The sequence below is a fragment of the Melanerpes formicivorus genome, unplaced genomic scaffold (genome assembly GCF_026170545.1).
Source record: "Melanerpes formicivorus ecotype bairdi unplaced genomic scaffold, bMelFor1.0.p_v2 SCAF_54, whole genome shotgun sequence".
In the NCBI taxonomy this organism is placed as follows: Eukaryota; Metazoa; Chordata; class Aves; order Piciformes; family Picidae; genus Melanerpes; species Melanerpes formicivorus.
This window is the reverse complement of record NW_027142406.1, coordinates 3445347-3462462: the sequence shown is the minus strand read 5'-3', so window position 1 is coordinate 3462462 and position 17116 is coordinate 3445347.

Below are 17116 nucleotides of genomic sequence, written 5' to 3'. Positions count from 1 at the left end.
TCCTTGCATTCCATTGTAGAGTGCAGTTTTGGCTTGTAAATACAGCTCCCACTTGCTTCCAGCTGAGCTGGGCTGGCAAAGCTAATGTTGGGAGGGGGAAATTTCAACCACACCACAGTATTTTAATTAGATTTGAATTTTAATTAACACTCTTGAAGCTTTCATTTCTACTTCATTTTCTCTTGGAACAGCAGACTGCTGCTTTCTGTGACACAAGTGATGAAGGCTAACACTCAGTATCACAGTATCTCAGTATCACAGTGTCACCAAGGTTGGAAGAGACCACAGAATCACTTCAGTGCTAGAATCCATTTACTGTTGGAAGACCCCAAATATTGCTCCAAAAGGAGGTTCCTCTGCTAGGTCTGCCCTGATGTATGCTATGCTCATACCTCTTGTTTTATCTTGATGAGGTTCTCCTCCCCCCTCTACTCAGGTAGTGAGGTGGATAGAGACCTGGTTGAAGGGAAGGAGTCAGAGAGCTGTGGTCAATGGGATGGAGTTTAGCTGGAGGCCTGTGTCTAGTGGAGTCCCTCAGGGGTCAGTACTGGGACCAGAGCTGTTCAATACATTCATCAACCACCTGGATGAGGGCACAGAGAGTTTGCTGACAGCCACTCCACCAGGCTGAGTGGAGTGGCTGACACAGGAGGGTTGTGCTGCCATTCAGCCAGGCTTGGACAGGCTGAGAGCTGAGCAGGGAGAAACTGAATGAAATTCAACAAGGGCAAGGGGAGAGTCTTGCACCTGGGAAGGAACAACTCCATGAACCAGTATAGGTTGGGGACTGACCTGCTGGAGAGCAGTGAAGGCAAAAGTGACCTGGGGGTCCTGGTGGAAGGAAGGATGACCATGAGCCTGCAATGTGCTCCTGTGGTCAGGAAGGCCAATACCATTCTGGGGTGGATTAGAAGGGTGTGACCAGTAGGTCATGAGAGGTTCTCCTTCTCCTCTACTCTGCACTGGTGAGGCTGCATCTGGAATATTGTGTCCAGTTCTGGGCCCCTCAGTTCAAGAAGGACCTCAGGGAACTGATCGAGAGAGTTCAGCACAGAGCCACAAGGATGATTAAGGGAATGGAACAACTTCCATATGAGGAGAGCCTGAGGGAGCTGAGGGCTCTGGAGCCTGGAGAGGAGGAGCCTGAGAGGTGACCTCATCAATGTTTATAAATATGTAAAGAGTGAGTGCCCAGACAGAGGCTGGAGCCAGGCTCTGCTGGGTGACAGCACAAGGGGCAATGCTGGAAGTTGAAACATAGGAAGTTTCATGTAAATATGAGGGTGATAGAGCCCTGGAAGAGGCTGCCCAGGGGGGTTGTGGAGTCTCCCTCTCTGGAGATATTCAAAACCTGGCTGGATGTGTTCCTGTGTGATGTGCTCTAGGTGCTCCTGCTCTGGCAGGGGGTTGGACTGGATGAGTTTTGAGTCCCTTCCAGCCCCTAACCTTCTGTGATCCTGTGCAAACGAGGAGAAGCCTTGCTGTGGGTTAGTGACATGAACTCACTGACTGCTCTTCCCGGGGAAGTGGCAGAAACCTCACTGTTTGGAGCATGTGAAAGCAGTCTAAACAAGAGCATAATAAATGTTTGCTGGAGAGCAGTCCTGTGCTGGCAGGGAATGCTGGGTGACCTCATGGGTGTTTTCCATCTGTAGAGTCTATAAATAACAACAGATGATGTGAAAAAAAAAATAGAGGAAAAAGTTAAAAAGAAAAAGAGGTGTTAAACTTGTGCAGGCATTTTTCAGACAACAAAGGGCCTGCCTGAACCAGAGACAAAGCAATCTGGAGTCACCCACAGATGCTTATTGAACCTTATCTAAGTCTGGTTTTACACAATGTGTTAGTAATTGACTGGTGGAGTGAAGCCTTGGGCTGACTGACATCCAGTGGAGTCCTACCACCAACCTCAGCAAGGCTTGGGCTTCACCACAAAGGAGGCTGTGTTCATACAGCCATAGAATCAACCAGGTTGGAAAAGACCTCAGAGATCATCAAGTCCAACCTGTTACCTAATACCTAACACCTTCTGACAACTAAACCATGGCTCCAAGTGCCACATCCAAGCCTTTTTTGAACACCTCCAGTGATGGTGACTCCACCACCTCCCTGGGCAGCACATTCCAATGGCCAATCTCTCTTGCTGGGAAGAACTTCTTCCTGTCATCCAACCTAAATCTCCCCTGGCACAGCTTGACACTGTGTCCTCTTGTTCTGGTGCTGGTTGCTTGGAAGAAGAATAGAATAGAATAGAATTAGACCAGACCAGGTTGGAAGAGCCCTTCAAGATCATCATGTCCAACCCATCAACCAATCCAACCCACCTAAACATCTAACCCATGGCACCAAGCACCCCATCAAGTCTCCTCCTGAACACTTCCAGTGATGGTGACTCCACCACCTCCCTGGGCAGCACATCCCAATGGGCAATCACTCTCTCTGTATAGAATTTCTTCCTAACATCCAGCTTGAGACTGTGTCCTCTTGTTCTGGTGCTGGTTGCCTGGGAGAAGAGAACAACCTCTGCCTATCTATAACCTTCCTTCAGGTAGTAGTAGAGAGCAATAAGGTCACCCCTGAGTCTCCTCTTCTCCAGGCTAAGCAAGCTCCTTTCAGGCAATCATAGAGAGCAATAAGGTCTCCTCTGAGCCTCTTTTTCTCCAGGCTAAACACCCCCAGCTCCCTCAGCCCCTCCTCACAGGGCTTGTGCTCTGGAGCTCTCTCCAGAGAGGACTGTCCTGCTCCACCTTGGCAGTGGAGAAGGCCATGGAAGCACAGGAGCAGCACAGGTGTTTTGGTGGCAGGGCCAGCACACTGCTGCCTGTGCTGTTTCCCAGACAGGTGCTGGGGTAGTTTTAGGCTGTGCCTAGAAAATCTCCCACAGATCTTGAACAGGCTGCCCAGGGGGGTTGTGGAGTCTCCCTCTCTGGAGATATTCAAAACTCACCTGGATGTGTTCCTGTGTGACCTGCTCTAGGTGCTCCTGCTCTGGCAGGGGGCTTGGACTGGCTGAGCTTTGGAGGTCCCTTCCAGCCCCTGAAGTGCTGTGATTCTGCGAACAGAAAGGGGTAGAGTATAAATAAATTACCACTGGATGTAAAAAGGGAAATAATGATCAGGTCTAAACAGTCCCATTGAAGAGATATCTGACATAAAAGTTAGTCTTGTGCACTAACTCTTTCTCTTCTCACTTCCTTTGCTCTGGCAGATATGAGCTAGCTCTTGCTTAGCTGCTGCTGACCCTGGCTGCACTGCTTGGCTGTGGCTAAGTGCTAACAAACCACTCTCTGCTCTTCTCCTTTGTTCTCTGGTCCCTTGTAGCTCAAAAATTGTGGCAGAAAAACTAGAAAGTGAAACCAGCCAGGATCATGAGAAAAAATGAATGGTCTGCTCTCATCTTCCCTTCAATTTCAGATGGAGCACAGGCCTGCTTGTCCCAGAGCTGACACTCTGCACTCAGGCTTTGTCCCTCTTGCCAGGCTTTCTGCTCTGCCTGCCTTCCCTTTTGCAGTGATACTCCAGAGGGTCAGTGGTGAGAAGTGGGAGGGCAGCTGATGCAAGGCAGGAGGGCTTGCAGTAGACCAGCTGTGTGAGCAAGGAGACAGGGATGGGATAGCAGCAGCTCCCCGTGCTGAGCCCATGCTGCTGCAGCTCCCTGGGACTTCACATGTGGCTCCTCAGCACTTTTCCTGCCCACCTTCCCTACTGGCCTCCTCTACTCGGTAGCCTGGTCTCATTCTCCTCTTCAAATCCCCCTTACTGTGGGGATTTCTGTGACCCAAGGCTGCTTACCCTCGATCCTTCTCAGCAGGGGATGAGAGGAGAGGAGAGGAATGGTTCCAGCATCCAAATCCTGCTGTGCTTCCTGGGGCTGTGCAACCTCAGGATGCTCAAGAAAGCACAATAAAAAATAGGGCAGTGCTGAGCACAGCATCTTTGGTGCATGCTCAGTAACCACATGAGAGGATCCCATGCTTACAGAACTAAACTGCTTCAGCATTAAGAGAAACATTTATGAAGAGGCTGCCAGCAGAGCTGACCTGCTATGTCTTCTGCAGATTGATTTCCCCATGTCTCCTCCCTCCTGCAACCTTCCTTTTTTCCCTGCCAGGTTGTTAAAGCCTTCTTTTGCCAGCGTTTATTCTGTTCTGTCATGCCATGGAGCAGAAAGGAGCTCACACCCTGCACCTTGCCAACCTCCTGGCAGCCCCCTGAGGTGCAGGGTTCTGAGAACTGCTTTGCTGTATCCAACTGCTGAGTTTGGCATCCTCCTAAATGCTCTTCCCCCAGGTTTGGGACACCATCTACCTCCCTGGAAGTTGTGCCTTGGTTTCTAGCTCATTAGAGCCTGTGCTTGGGCTGTCCTGCCAGTCCTGGGAGCAGCCCTAAAGAAAAGGACCTGGGGGTGCTGGGGGATGAGAAGCTCAACAGGAGCCAGCAGTGAGCACTTGCAGCCCAGAAAGCCAAGCAGAGCCTGGGCTGCAGCAAGAGAAGCAGAGCCAGCAGGGCCAGGGAGGTGATTCTCCCCCTCTGCTCCACTCTGGTGAGACCACAGCTGGAGCTCTGTGTCCAGTTTTGGAGCCTTTATAACAGGAAAGATCTGGAGGTGCTGGAAGGTGTCCAGAGAAGGGCCAGGAGGATGAGCAGAGGGCTGGAGCTGCTCTGCTATGAGGACAGACTGAGGGAGTTGGGGCTGATCAGTGTGGAGAAGAGAAGGCTCTGAGGAGACCTAATTGTGGCCTTCCAGTATCTGAAAGGGGCTACAAGAAAGCTGGGGAGGGACTTTTTAGGGTGTCAGGGAGTGATAGGACTGAGGGGAATGGAAAAGAAAACCTAGAAATGGGTAGATTGAGATTGGATGCTAGGAAGAAGTTCTTCCCCATGAGGGTGGTGAGACATGTATACAGCTGTTTGTGTGTGTGGAGTCACGCCAGACCAGGTGCCTGCAGTGTGGTACACTGAAATGAATGCACACTGTTTGATTTTGTTGGCAGTGGAAAAGTCCACAGGATCACAGAATCAGCCAGGTTGGAAGAGACCTCTAACAGATAGATCCACACCTGCCTCCAGCTTGGTGTCATCTGCAAATTTACTGATGATGGACTCAATGCCCTCATCCAGATCATCAATAAAGATATTGAACAGGATGGGGCCAGCACTGATCCTTGGGGCACACCACTAGTGCCTGGCTGCCAGCTGGCTGTGGCACCATTCACCGCTCAGCCCTCCAGCCAGTTCCTAACCCAGCTCAGAGTGCTGCTGTCCAAGCCATGGGCTGACAGCTTGGCCAGGAGTATGCTTTGGCCTTTCACAGCAGGGCCCAGAAAAATCCAATTCCAGAGCATTGTGTGGGCTTCTGCATGTGGGAAGCCACACATACCTTTTGCTGACTTATGCCCCAAGAGGTTATGGTTTGGAATGTAAAATTGCTGACAGTAACATGCATTGAACAATCATTTTTCATTAGGAGGTTGAATGGCATGCCTTGGCACATTGATCAGGGAGCAGGGATACAAACACCTGCCTGTATAGCTTATGACAGGAGTAGAACTCCTGTTTTCTTCACTTAGTCAGTCTGTATGCTTTCAAAAGGAATAATCACAGAAACATTCAGGTTGGAAAAGAGCCTCAGGGTCACCAAGGTCAACCCAGAACCCTACTCTGCAAGGCGCACCCCTAAACCACAGCCCCAAGCACCACAGCCAAACCACCTGCAAACACAGCCAGCCTTGGGGACTCCACCACCTCCCTGGGCAGCACATTCCAATGCCTGACCACTCTTGCCCTGAAAAAAGCTTTCCTAATGTCCAGTCTGAACCTCCCCAGTGGCAGCTTGAGGCCTTTCCCTCTTGTTCTGTCACTAATGACCTGGGAGCAGAGACCAGCACCAACCTCTCCACAACCTCCTTTCAGATAGCTGTAGAGAGCCAGGAGGTCTCCCCTCAGCCTCCTCTCTTTCACACTAACCATCCCCAGCTCCTTCAGTTGCTCTTCATCAGATTTCTTCTCCAGGCCCTTCCCAGCTTCCTTGCCCTCCTCTGCCCTGGCTCCAGCACCTCCACATCTCTCTTGGATTGAGCCGCCCAAAACTGGACACAATACCCAAGGTGTGGCCTCCCCAGAGCTGAGTCCCAGGGCACAATCCCCTCCCTGCTCCTGCTGGACACAGCACTGCTGATCCCAGCCAGGATGCCTTTGGCTTTCTTGGCCACCTGGGCACACTGCTGGCTCCTATTCAGCTGCTTGTCCATTAGCAGCCCCAGGTCCCTTTCTGCCAGACAGCTTTCCAGCCACACTGCCCCAAGCCTGTAGCATTGCTTGGGGTTGTTGTACCCCAAGTGCATGGCCTGGCATTTGGCCTTGAAGCTTCTCCTGTTAACGCTGGCCATGGATGCAATCTACCCAAGTCCTTCTGTAGAGCCTCCCTACAAGCTATATGCTCATCATTTTCCCTGTTGTCTAAGATCCCAGCAGCAAACCAGTGGGGAACTCCCATTACACATTTTGACTCAAAAAGCCTATTCCTTGCTGCTCTCTGTAGAATGCTCAGGGCCCAGTGATCCAAGTTAAACATTACTGGAATTTCACCATAAGTCAAAAACAATATGAATTTTGAGCCCATGTATTTTTCTTCTGGTAGGGTATAAAAGTTTAAAATAACTACATGCTCCAGACAATCTGTAAATGGTAGAGAGCAAGAGATGAGAGGCAAACTGACACTCACCATTCACAACAGAGCAGCAGCAGTGTTGGGTGGCATGAACTCTTCATTTGCACCCTCAGCGGGTTTGCTGATGACACCGAGCTGTGTGGTGCAGCAGAGGGCTGTAGGGAAGGGATCCATCCAGAGGGACATGGACAGGCTGGAGAGGAGAGCCCATAACAGCCTCCTGAGGTTCAACAAGACCAAGGGCAAGGTTCTGCAGCTGGGTCAGGGCAATCCCAGGCACTGATATAGGCTGGGCAGGGACTGGCTTGAGAGCAGCCCTGAAGAAAAGGACCTGGGGGTGCTGGGGGATGAGAAGCTCAACAGGAGCCAGCAGTGAGCACTTGCAGCCCAGAGAGCCAAGCAGGGCCTGGGCTGCAGCAAGAGAAGCAGAGCCAGCAGGGCCAGGGAGGGGATTCTGCCCCTCTGCTCCACTCTGCTGAGACCCCACCTGGAGCTCTGTGTCCAGTTCTGGAGCTTTTCTAACAGGAAGGACCTGGAGGTGCTGGGAGGTGTCCAGAGAAGGGCCATGAGGATGAGCAGAGGGCTGGAGCTGCTCTGCTGTGAGGACAGACTGAGGGAGTTGGAGCTGTTCAGTCTGGAGAAGAGAAGGCTCCAAGGAGACCTTCTTGTAGCCTTCCAGTATCTGAAGGGGACTACAAGAAAGCTGGGGAGGGACTTTTTAGGGTGTCAGGGAGTGATAGGACTGGGGGGAATGGAAGAAAAAACTAGAAGTGTGTAGATTGAGATCAGATGTTAGGAAGAAGTTCTTCCCCATGAGGGTGGTGAGAGACTGGCACAGGTTGCCCAGGGAGGTGGTGGAAGCCTCATCCTTGGAGGTTTTGAAGGCCAGGCTGGATGTGGCTGTGAGCAACCTGCTGTAGTGTGAGGTGTCCCTGCCCATGGCAGGGGTTTGGACCTGGCTGATCCTTGAGGTCCCTTCCAGCCCTAACAATTCTGTGATTCTATTTTGTGTGTGATAGCAGGAATGAGAGATCCTGTTTAGCTGGGTGTTGTTTAGGTGGGTTGAATTGGTTGATGGGTTGGACGCGATGATCTTGAAGGTCTCTTCCAACCTGGTTTATTCTATGTATTTCTATTTCTATCTTTGGTCCAAAGGGAAGTGAAGGCTGGCATTGTGAAGGCTCAGGGGAGACCTCATTGCCCTCTACAACTACCTGAAAGGTGGTTGTAGCCAGGAAGGCGTTGGTCTCTTCTCCCAGGCACCCAGCACCAGAACAAGAGGACACAGTCTCAAGCTGCGCCAGGGGAAGTTTAGACTCTAGGTGAGGAGAAAGTTCTTCACCGAGCAAATCATTGGTCATTGGAATGTGCTGCCCAGGGAGGTGGTGGAGTCACCATCCCTGGAGTTGTTCAAGAGGGGATTGGATGTGGCACTTGGTGCCATGGTCTAGTCATGGGGGACTGTGTTTATAGGTTGGACTCGATGATCCTCGAGGTCTCTTCCAACCTTAGTTATACTGTGATACTGTGATACTGTGATCGTGCTGCTGAGATTTGGGGAGGGGGGTGTTGGGGACAAGATTTCTGTCCTGCACAAACCCATCAGTGAGGTTTGGAAGCAGGGGGGTTGTTGCAGAATGTCAGCCCTGGCATTTCTGCACTCCTGCATCCTCAGTCCCTCCCCGCGCCGGAGACACCGCGGTGCTGCCGCCGCTCGTCTGAAGTCTGAGGGGCTGCCTCAGCCCATCTTTTTCAAATTAAAATAGCAATAGGAAGTTTTGTCAGGGCTGGTTCTCCTTAATTGACAGTGGCTCATGTAATTAAAATAAAATCACTAATACTTTCTCTTGTTTTCCTTTTTTATTTTAAAGCTGAACTGCATTTTTTTTCCAGCTAACTCAGAGAAGGTCTTTTGGAAGGCCCACATTGACCTCTTAAATATCTGATTTCTTTGTTTTCCCCCCCTTCATATATTTTTTTTTTTTTTGGCTTCACTGAGTGTTTGTGCCCATCTGGTTCGAATTTGGGCTCCTTCTGAGTCATTTCACTTTGATAGGAGCACTGTGCTGGAGGAAACTTCTTTTAATATTCGAACGTTCTAAATCAAACGCCGCCCGGCGCATTACCGAAGCCCGCGGAAAGCCCAGGGGCTGGCTCTGCTTCCCTGGGATGCTGGGCTCGCTGTCTGCTGTGCAGTCAACCTTGCTCCCAGCAGAGAGGTCCTACAGCCCACATGTGTTCAAGTCAATGGCATCCTGGCCTGCATTCAGCACCAGAACAAGAGGACACAGTCTCAAACTGTGCCAGGGGAGGTTTAGGCTGGAGGTTAGGAAGAAGTTCTGTACAGAGAGAGTGATTGCCCATTGGAATGGGCTGCCCAAGGAGGTGGTGGAGTCGCCATCGCTGGAGGTGTTCAGGAGGAGACTTGATGGGGTGCTTGGTGCCATGGGTTAGTTGTTTAGGTGGTGTTGGATTGGTTGATGGGTTGGACACGATGATCTTGAAGGTCTCTTCCAACCTGGTTTATTCTATTCTATTATTCTATTAGGAATAGTGTGGCCAGCAGGAGCAGGGAGGTCATTCTGACCCTGTACTCAGCACCGGTTAGGCCACACCTTGAGTCCTGTGTCCAGTTCTGGGCCCCTCAGTTTAAGAAGGACATTGAGACACTTGAACATGTCCAGAGAAGGGCAACAAGGCTGGGGAGAAGCTTTGAGCACAGCCCTGTGAGGAGAGGCTGAGGGAGCTGGGATTGTTTAGCCTGGAGAAGAGGAGGCTCAGGGGAGACCTCATGACCTCATTGCTCTCTACAACTACCTGAAAGGTGGTTGTAGCCAGGAAGGGGTTGGTCTCTTCTCTCTAGCAACCAGCACCAGGACAGGAGGACATAGTCTCAAGCTGTGCCAGGGGAAATTTAGGCTGGAGGTGAGGAGAAAGTTCTTCCCAGCAAGAGAGATTGGCCATTGGAATGTGCTGCCCAGGGAGGTGGTGAAGTCACTGTCCCTGGAGGTGGTCAAGAGGGGACTGGACGTGGCACTTGGTGCCATGGTTTAGTCATGAGGTCTGTGGTGACAGGTTGGACTCAATGATCTTTGAGGTCTCTTCCAACCTTGGTGATTCTGTGAAGTGTTTTACCCTCTTTGGGCTGCCACATCCTTTCCCAGACCTAATCACAGCCCTGATGGAAACAGGCCAGGCAGAGGAAGGATGAGTGATTCTACAGGAAGTAAGGGTGTTCAGCACTTCCTTACAGCTGACATTTAACCCGGGCCAAAGTGCTGTATTTATTTTTCTGTCAACACTGATTTTATTACTTCTTGTCTTCTTGCTGCATGCATTTCCTGGTGTTAGAGATACAACCAAATCTTTCAGGCTCTCTCTGTCTTTTCCCCCTTTTTTTGGTTTCTTTCATGCAGGAAAGCTTTTAAGTAGATATTTTAAGAAGCTCTTAAGTCATTTGCAGAAGGAAGGGAAGGGAAAGAAAAAAACTGTTAAAAGCAAGCTGTTAAAAGTACTGTGTTGTAGAGACCATTCTATTTCAACATCAAATATGAGTTTGCTGCTGTGTTTTCTTGAGTTCTAACTGAGTCATACAGAATACAGAATTAACCAGGTTGGAAAAGACCTCAGAGATCATCAAGTCCAATCTATCACCCAACACCTCATGACAACTAAACCTTAGCACTAAGTGCCTCATCCATTCACTTTTTGAACACCTCCAGTGATGGTGACTCCACCACCTCCCTGGGCAGCACATTCCAATGGCCAATCTCTCTTTCTATGAAGAACTTTCTCCTCACCTTCAGCTTAAACCTCTCCTGGCACAGCTTGAGACTGTGTCCTCTTGTTCTGGTGCTGGTTGCCTGGGAGAAGAGACCAACCCCCACCTGGCTACAACCTCCCTTCAGGGAGTTGTAGAGAGCAATAAGCTCTCCCCTGAGCCTCCTCTTCTCCAGGCTAAGCAACCCCAGCTCCCTCAGCTTCTCCTCACAGGGCTGTTCTCCAGACCCCTCTCCAGCTTTGTTGCCCTTCTCTGGATGCGTTCCAGCACCTCAACATCTTTCCTAAACTGAGGGGCCCAGAACTGGACACAGGACTCAAGGTGTGGCCTAACCAGTGCTGAGTACAGGGCACAATGACTTCCCTGCTCCTGCTGGCCACACTATTCCTCATCCAGACCAGGATGCCATTGGCCTTCTTGGCCACCTGGGCAGACTGCTGGCTCATGTTAAAATTAGAATAGAATAGAATAGAATAGAATAGAATAGAATAGAATAGAATAGACCAGACCAGGCTGGAAGAGACCTTCAAGATCATCGAGTCCAACCTATCATCCAACACCACCCAACCAACTAAGCCATGCAACCAAGCACCCTGTCAAGCCAGTCATCCCATAAACCAGAATGAGTTGGTTCCAACTGGAAGCCAAATGGAGTATTTTAAACATATTATTTGTTTGCATTACGCAAAATACATTCTACCAAGGGCAGAGTCCCTTTCCTGTCTTGACTATTTCAATACAATTTAGCTCTTGAGAAAATACCAAATAAAATTATAAAAAAGAAAAAAAAAAGGAAAGAAAAAGGATGTTTTCTCTGAGGCTTCCACCAAAAAGAGAATTAGTTTGGGAGCAAGTATGACTGAATTGCTTTAAACCAGATTAAACTCTCTTTCCCTGTCCAGAGAAGGGCCAGAAGGATGATCAGAGGGCTGGAGCTCCTCTCCTGTGAGGACAGACTGAGGGAGTTGGGGTTGTTCAGTCTGGAGAAGAGAAGGCTCTGAGCAGACCTCATTGTGGCCTTGCAGTATCTGAAGGGGGCTACAGGAAAGCTGGGGAAAGACTTTTTAGGGTGTCAGGATGTGATAGGACTGGGGGGGAATGGAAACAAATAGAAATGGGTTGATTCAGATTGAATGTTAGGAAGAAGTTCTTCCCCATGAGGGTGGTTCAGACACTGGCACAGGTTGCCCAGGGAGGTGGTGGAAGCCTCATCCCTGGAGGTGTTTGCAGCCAGGCTGGATGTGGCTGTGAGCAACCTGCTGTAGTGTGAGGTGTCCCTGCCCACGGCAGTGGGGCTGAAACTGGATGATCCTTGAGGTCCCTTCCAACCCTGACAATTCTGTGATTCCTTTCTTGACTATTTCAATACATTTTAGCTGTTGAGAAAATACAACAACAACAACAACAACAAAGAAAAACAAATGCATGTTTTCTCTGAGCCTTCCAGCTGAAAGAGAGTTGGTTTTGGAGTAAGTACGAGTGAATTGCTTTAAACCAGATTAAACCCCCTTTCCTTTCTTCTTCCATTTCAATACATTCTAGCTCTTGAGAAAATGCAAAACAAATTTTAAAGAGAAATGGAGGTTTTCTCTGAGGCTTCCAACTAAAAGAGCATTAGCTTTGGAGTAAGTATGAGGGAATTGCTTTAAACCAGATTAAAAACCAGATTGAAATTCCAGTATGTTACACAGGAAAATAGAAGTTCTTTCCCCCCTCCTTCAAGACACAAACTCACTGTAAGAAAATGCTTAGTGATTGAGGAACTTATGTGTCCTCCCATGTACACACAAATTATGCCTACAGTGAAGTCCTTTCCCAGTTCATGGCCCTACAATTTCCATCTTTGAAGTGGCTGACTCGCTTCTCTCTTCTATCAGGGTGAGTCAGGATTCATGTAACAAAAGAGAGGATGTAATCTTCATGTGGGAGCAGAAAATGCATAGCCACACCATGAAGATGAGGAGGAAGTTCTTCCCCATGAGAGTGGTGAAGCCCTGGAATGGGTTGTCCAGGGAGATGGCTTGGGCCCCATCCCTGGAGGTGTTTAAGCCCAGGCTGGCTGAGGCTCTGGGCAGCCTGATCTAGTGTGGGGTGTCCCTGCCCATGGCAGGGGGGTTGGAACTAGATGATCCTTGTGGTCCCTTCCAACCCTCACTGATACTATGATACTATGACACTAAGATGAAGCTTCATGATGATTCACAGGCTCACAGGATGTTAGGGGTTGGAAAGGACCTCTAAAGATCTTCCAGCCCAAACCCCTTCCAGAGCAGGACCATAGAATCCAGCACAGGTCACAGAGTAACACATCTAGACAGGGCTGGAAAGGCTCCAGAGGAGGAGACTCCACAACCTCTCTGGGCAATGCTCTGTGACCCTCTCAGTGAAGTTCTTTCTCATGTTGAGGTGGAACCTCCTGTGTTGTAGTTTCCATCCATTGCCCCTTGTCCTATCCCAGGGCACAACTGAGCAGAGCCTGTCCCTTCCTTCCTGACCTCCAGCCCTGAGATATTTATAGACAGTGATTAGATTCCCTCTCAGTTTTCTCTTCTTGAGTCTAACCAGACCCAGGTCTCTCAGCCTTTCCTCACCAGGCAGTGCTCCAGTACCTTCATCATCCTGGTAACCCTCCCTTGGACTCTCTCCAGCAGATCCCTGTTCCTCCTGAACTGGGGAGCCCAGAGCTGGATGCAATATGCCAGGTGAGTTCTCACCAGGGCAGAGTAGAGGGGGAGGAGAACCTCCCTGGCTCTGCTGGACACACTCCTCTGAATGCACCCCAGGATCCCATTGGCCTTCTTGGCCCCCAGGGCACATTGCTGTCCCATGCAGAACTTGTTGTCCACCAGGACTCCCAGGTCCTTCTCCTTAGGGCTGCTGTGCAGCACTTTTTTAATACCCATATGCTAGGGCATATTTTACACTGATCAGGGTTAGGAGAGCAGCTAACATGCATTAAGTAAGATTTACTCACTGCAATAAAGCCAGTTTTTCAGTGTCTGTTTTATTTTGCTTGCATTTTAGGTGGGATTAACCAAAGGTCAGGCCCATTAACAGAGGTCGAAGTACAGTCCCTTGGTTTTTATCATTCATATCCAGCTTGGAACACTAAGAGTAGTTCTGTAGTTCACATTTGTCACTTTATCATGATGGAATAATGCAAGAGAAAGAAACACAAAGGATTTATTTTTAAGTAGGGTTCAGTGTTGTCAGACAGATGTCAGAATACCCCACTGTAAAAAAACACTTAGCCCTCATCAGTCAGGGAGATAAACACTAAAGACCCTTCCTAATCCACTGAGGATGTTATGCTTTCCTTATCTTTTCCAGAGCAGATAATGGAAAACTTCAGCCTTTTAAAGAAGTTTGAAGGCCCTTCTATGTCACAGAACTACCATTTCCCCCCAATTTTCAATGATAATTTGTCACAGATTCATGAATTCTGTTTATTCACAGGGACAAAAAGCAAACTGCCTTCACTCATTTGCTCACTATATGTAGAACAGAACAGAACAGAACAGAACAGAACAGAATAGAATAGAATAGAATAGAATAGAAGTTAACCAGGTTGGAAAAGACCTCTGAGATCGAGTCCAACCTATCACCTAACACCGTCTCATCAACTAAACCATGGCACCAAGTGCCTCAGCCAGGCTCTTCCTAAACACCTCCAGGGATGGTGACTCCACCACCTCCCTGGGCAGCACATTCCAATGTTCAATCTCTCTTGCTGGGAAGAACTTTCTCCTCACATCCAGCCTAAACTACCCCTGGCACAGCTTGAGACTGTGTCCTCTTGTTCTGGTGCTGCTTGCCTGGGAGAAGAGACCAACCCCCACCTGGCTACAACCTCCCTTCAGGGAGTTGTAGACAGCAAGAAGGTCTCCCCTGAGCCTCCTCTTCTCCAGGCTAAATGTAAAATGTGATGTAAACTGTGCACTCTTTGCTGGGTTAGAAACTGGCTGGATGGCTGGGCACAGAGAATTGTTGTGAATGGTTCTCCATCCAGTTGGTGTCTGGTGACCAGTGGTGTCTCCCAGGGATCAGTACTGGGCTCAGTTCTATTCAACATGTTGATCAATGACCTGGATGAGGGGATGGAGTCTGCTGCCAGTCAATTTGCAGATGACACCAAGTTGGGAGGCAGTGTGGATCTCCTGAGGGGTAGGAGGACGCTGCAGAGGGACCTGGCCAGGGCTGGGTCAATGGGCTGAGGCCAGTGGGATGAGATTCCACAAGGCCAAGGGCAGGATCCTGCACCGGAAGGCCACAATTAGGTCTCCTTTGAGCCTTCTTTTGTCCAGAATGAGTAACCCCATATTTCTTAGCCTGTCCTCATAGGAGAGGTGCTCCAGCCCAGCTACATGCAGATAGAGTAGAGTAGAGTAGAGTAGAGTAGAGTAGAGTAGAATAGAATAGACCAGGTTGGAAAAGACCTTTGAGATCATCAAGTGCAACCTATCACCTTCATGCAGGCAGCCTATTTCTCTTTGGACAGATCAAGCATGCAACTGTACCTGAGTTATCATCCACAACTAACACAGCACAGAAAGGTGTTCCTAGAGAAAATTCATTCAGTTGTTGACTTTTACAAATACATTCCATTGTATGAATGCAGAAGCAGGACAGGCCTGCAGTTAGGGTGCTGATTTGAAATGCTAAGGAGTGGATTCAGTTCCTGATTCTGCTACAGATAACCTTCCATGCCAGAGTGCATGCTGTTTGGAATAGAGGTGTGCCCTCTGGCAAGTCCAGGTCTGGCACTGAACCCCTTTTGCACTGACACTATGTGGATACAATGCCATGCTCAGGTGCTTCAGCTCAGTAAAACTGTGGAGAGACTTTCAGCTCTTGCTGCTATGGACACTGATGCAAGCACATGCTGACCCACAGTGTAGGTGGGGCAAACATAGTCTGGTATCTCAGCTGCCTTCAGAGGCACAGTACCACAGAATGTTAGAGGTTAGAAGGGACCTCCAGAGATCATCCAGTCCAGAACCCTGCCAGAGAAGGATTACCCAGGGCAGTCCACACAGGAATGCAACCAGAGGGTTTGGAAAGTCTCCCGAGAAGCAGGCTCCACAACCTCTCTGGGCAGCCTGCTCCAGGGCTCCTTCACCCTCACTGTAAAGAAGTTTCTCCTCATGTTGAGCTGAAATTTTCTGTGTTCAAGCTTGAAACTGTTGTTCCTTGTTTTGTTATTGTGCACCACCCAAAGGAGCTTGGCCCCCTCCACTTGACACCCACCCCTCAGCTATTGATAGACATTGATCAGATCCCCTTTCAGCCTTCTCTTCTCCAGACAAAGCAGCCCCAGGGCTCTCAGTCTCTCTTCATAGGAGAGATGCTCAAGTCCCCTGCTTGTGACAGCAAGTGGCCAGCCTTGGGTAGGAGAACTGGCTGAGTGACCCTTTGCAAATACATCCTGGGTACTGTGGTGGGTTGAAATTCCTCCCAACATTAAATTGCCAGCCCAGCTCAGCTGAAAACAAATGAAGCTGTATTTACAAGCAAACCTACAATCTAGAAATATGGAATGCAAAGAATGTGTACCAAATAAATAATATTTACATGTGATTACAATTTATTAACAACACAAGAACCCCCTGGACAAAACCAGGGGGGTTACCAACAGCTTCCTCCTCTTTCCTCCCCCTTCTTCCCTCCTGGACAAAGGAAAGAGAAGAGCAGAACTTGTTAGTACTAAGCCACAATGAGATGCAGCCAAGGTCAACAACAGCTAAGCAAAAGCACCCAGCAAGCATCTGCCAGAGCAAGGAAAACAAAAAGAGACTAAGTTTACACAAGCAGCTTTACGTTAGCTATCAGACCAATGGCATCATTTAGACCTTTGCATTATTTTCCCTTTTACATCCAATGGAAATTTCTTTACATTCACTCACTTCCTGTTCAAGATCTGTGGAAAAAATTCTAGGCATAGCCTAAAACTACCACAGGTACTGTCCACTAGAGCAAACAGGGTTGGTATCTGGCCAAGCTGTCCCTACAACTTTGAGTATGTGCTGCTGGACGACATGGACACTGCCCCAGAGAAGGGCAGCAAAGCTGGGGGGAGGTCTGGAGCACAGCCCTGTGAGGAGAGGCTGAGGGAGCTGGGGTTGTGCAGCCTGGAGAAGAGGAGGCTCAGGGGAGACCTTCTTGCTCTCTACAACTCCCTGAAGGGAGGTTGTAGCCAGGTGGGGGTTGGTCTCTTCTCCCAGGCAACCAGCACCAGAACAAGAGGACACAGTCTCAAGCTGTGCCAGGGGAGGTTTAGGCTGGATGTTAGGAAGCAATTCTTCCCAGAAAGAGAGGTTGGCCATTGGAATGTGCTGCCCAGGGAGGTGGTGGAGTCACTATCACTGGAAGTGTTTAAGAAGAGCCTGGCTGAGGCCCTTGGTGCCATGGTTTAGTTGATGAAATGGTGTTGGGTGCTAGGTTTGATTCGGTGATCTCTGAGGTCTTTTCCAACCTGGTTCATTCTGTATTCTGTAATTCTGACACTCTGTGCCCCAGCATGAGGGGGCTGGGCCTGGGATCCTGACTGGCTGGGCATGGGTTGTGGTGTTAAATTTGTCTGGAACTGGACAAAAGTTGTTTCTGAGGAGGCTGACAATGGATGGACAAGATGGTCACAGGATCCTAGTTTCCTAAGGAAACTGGGT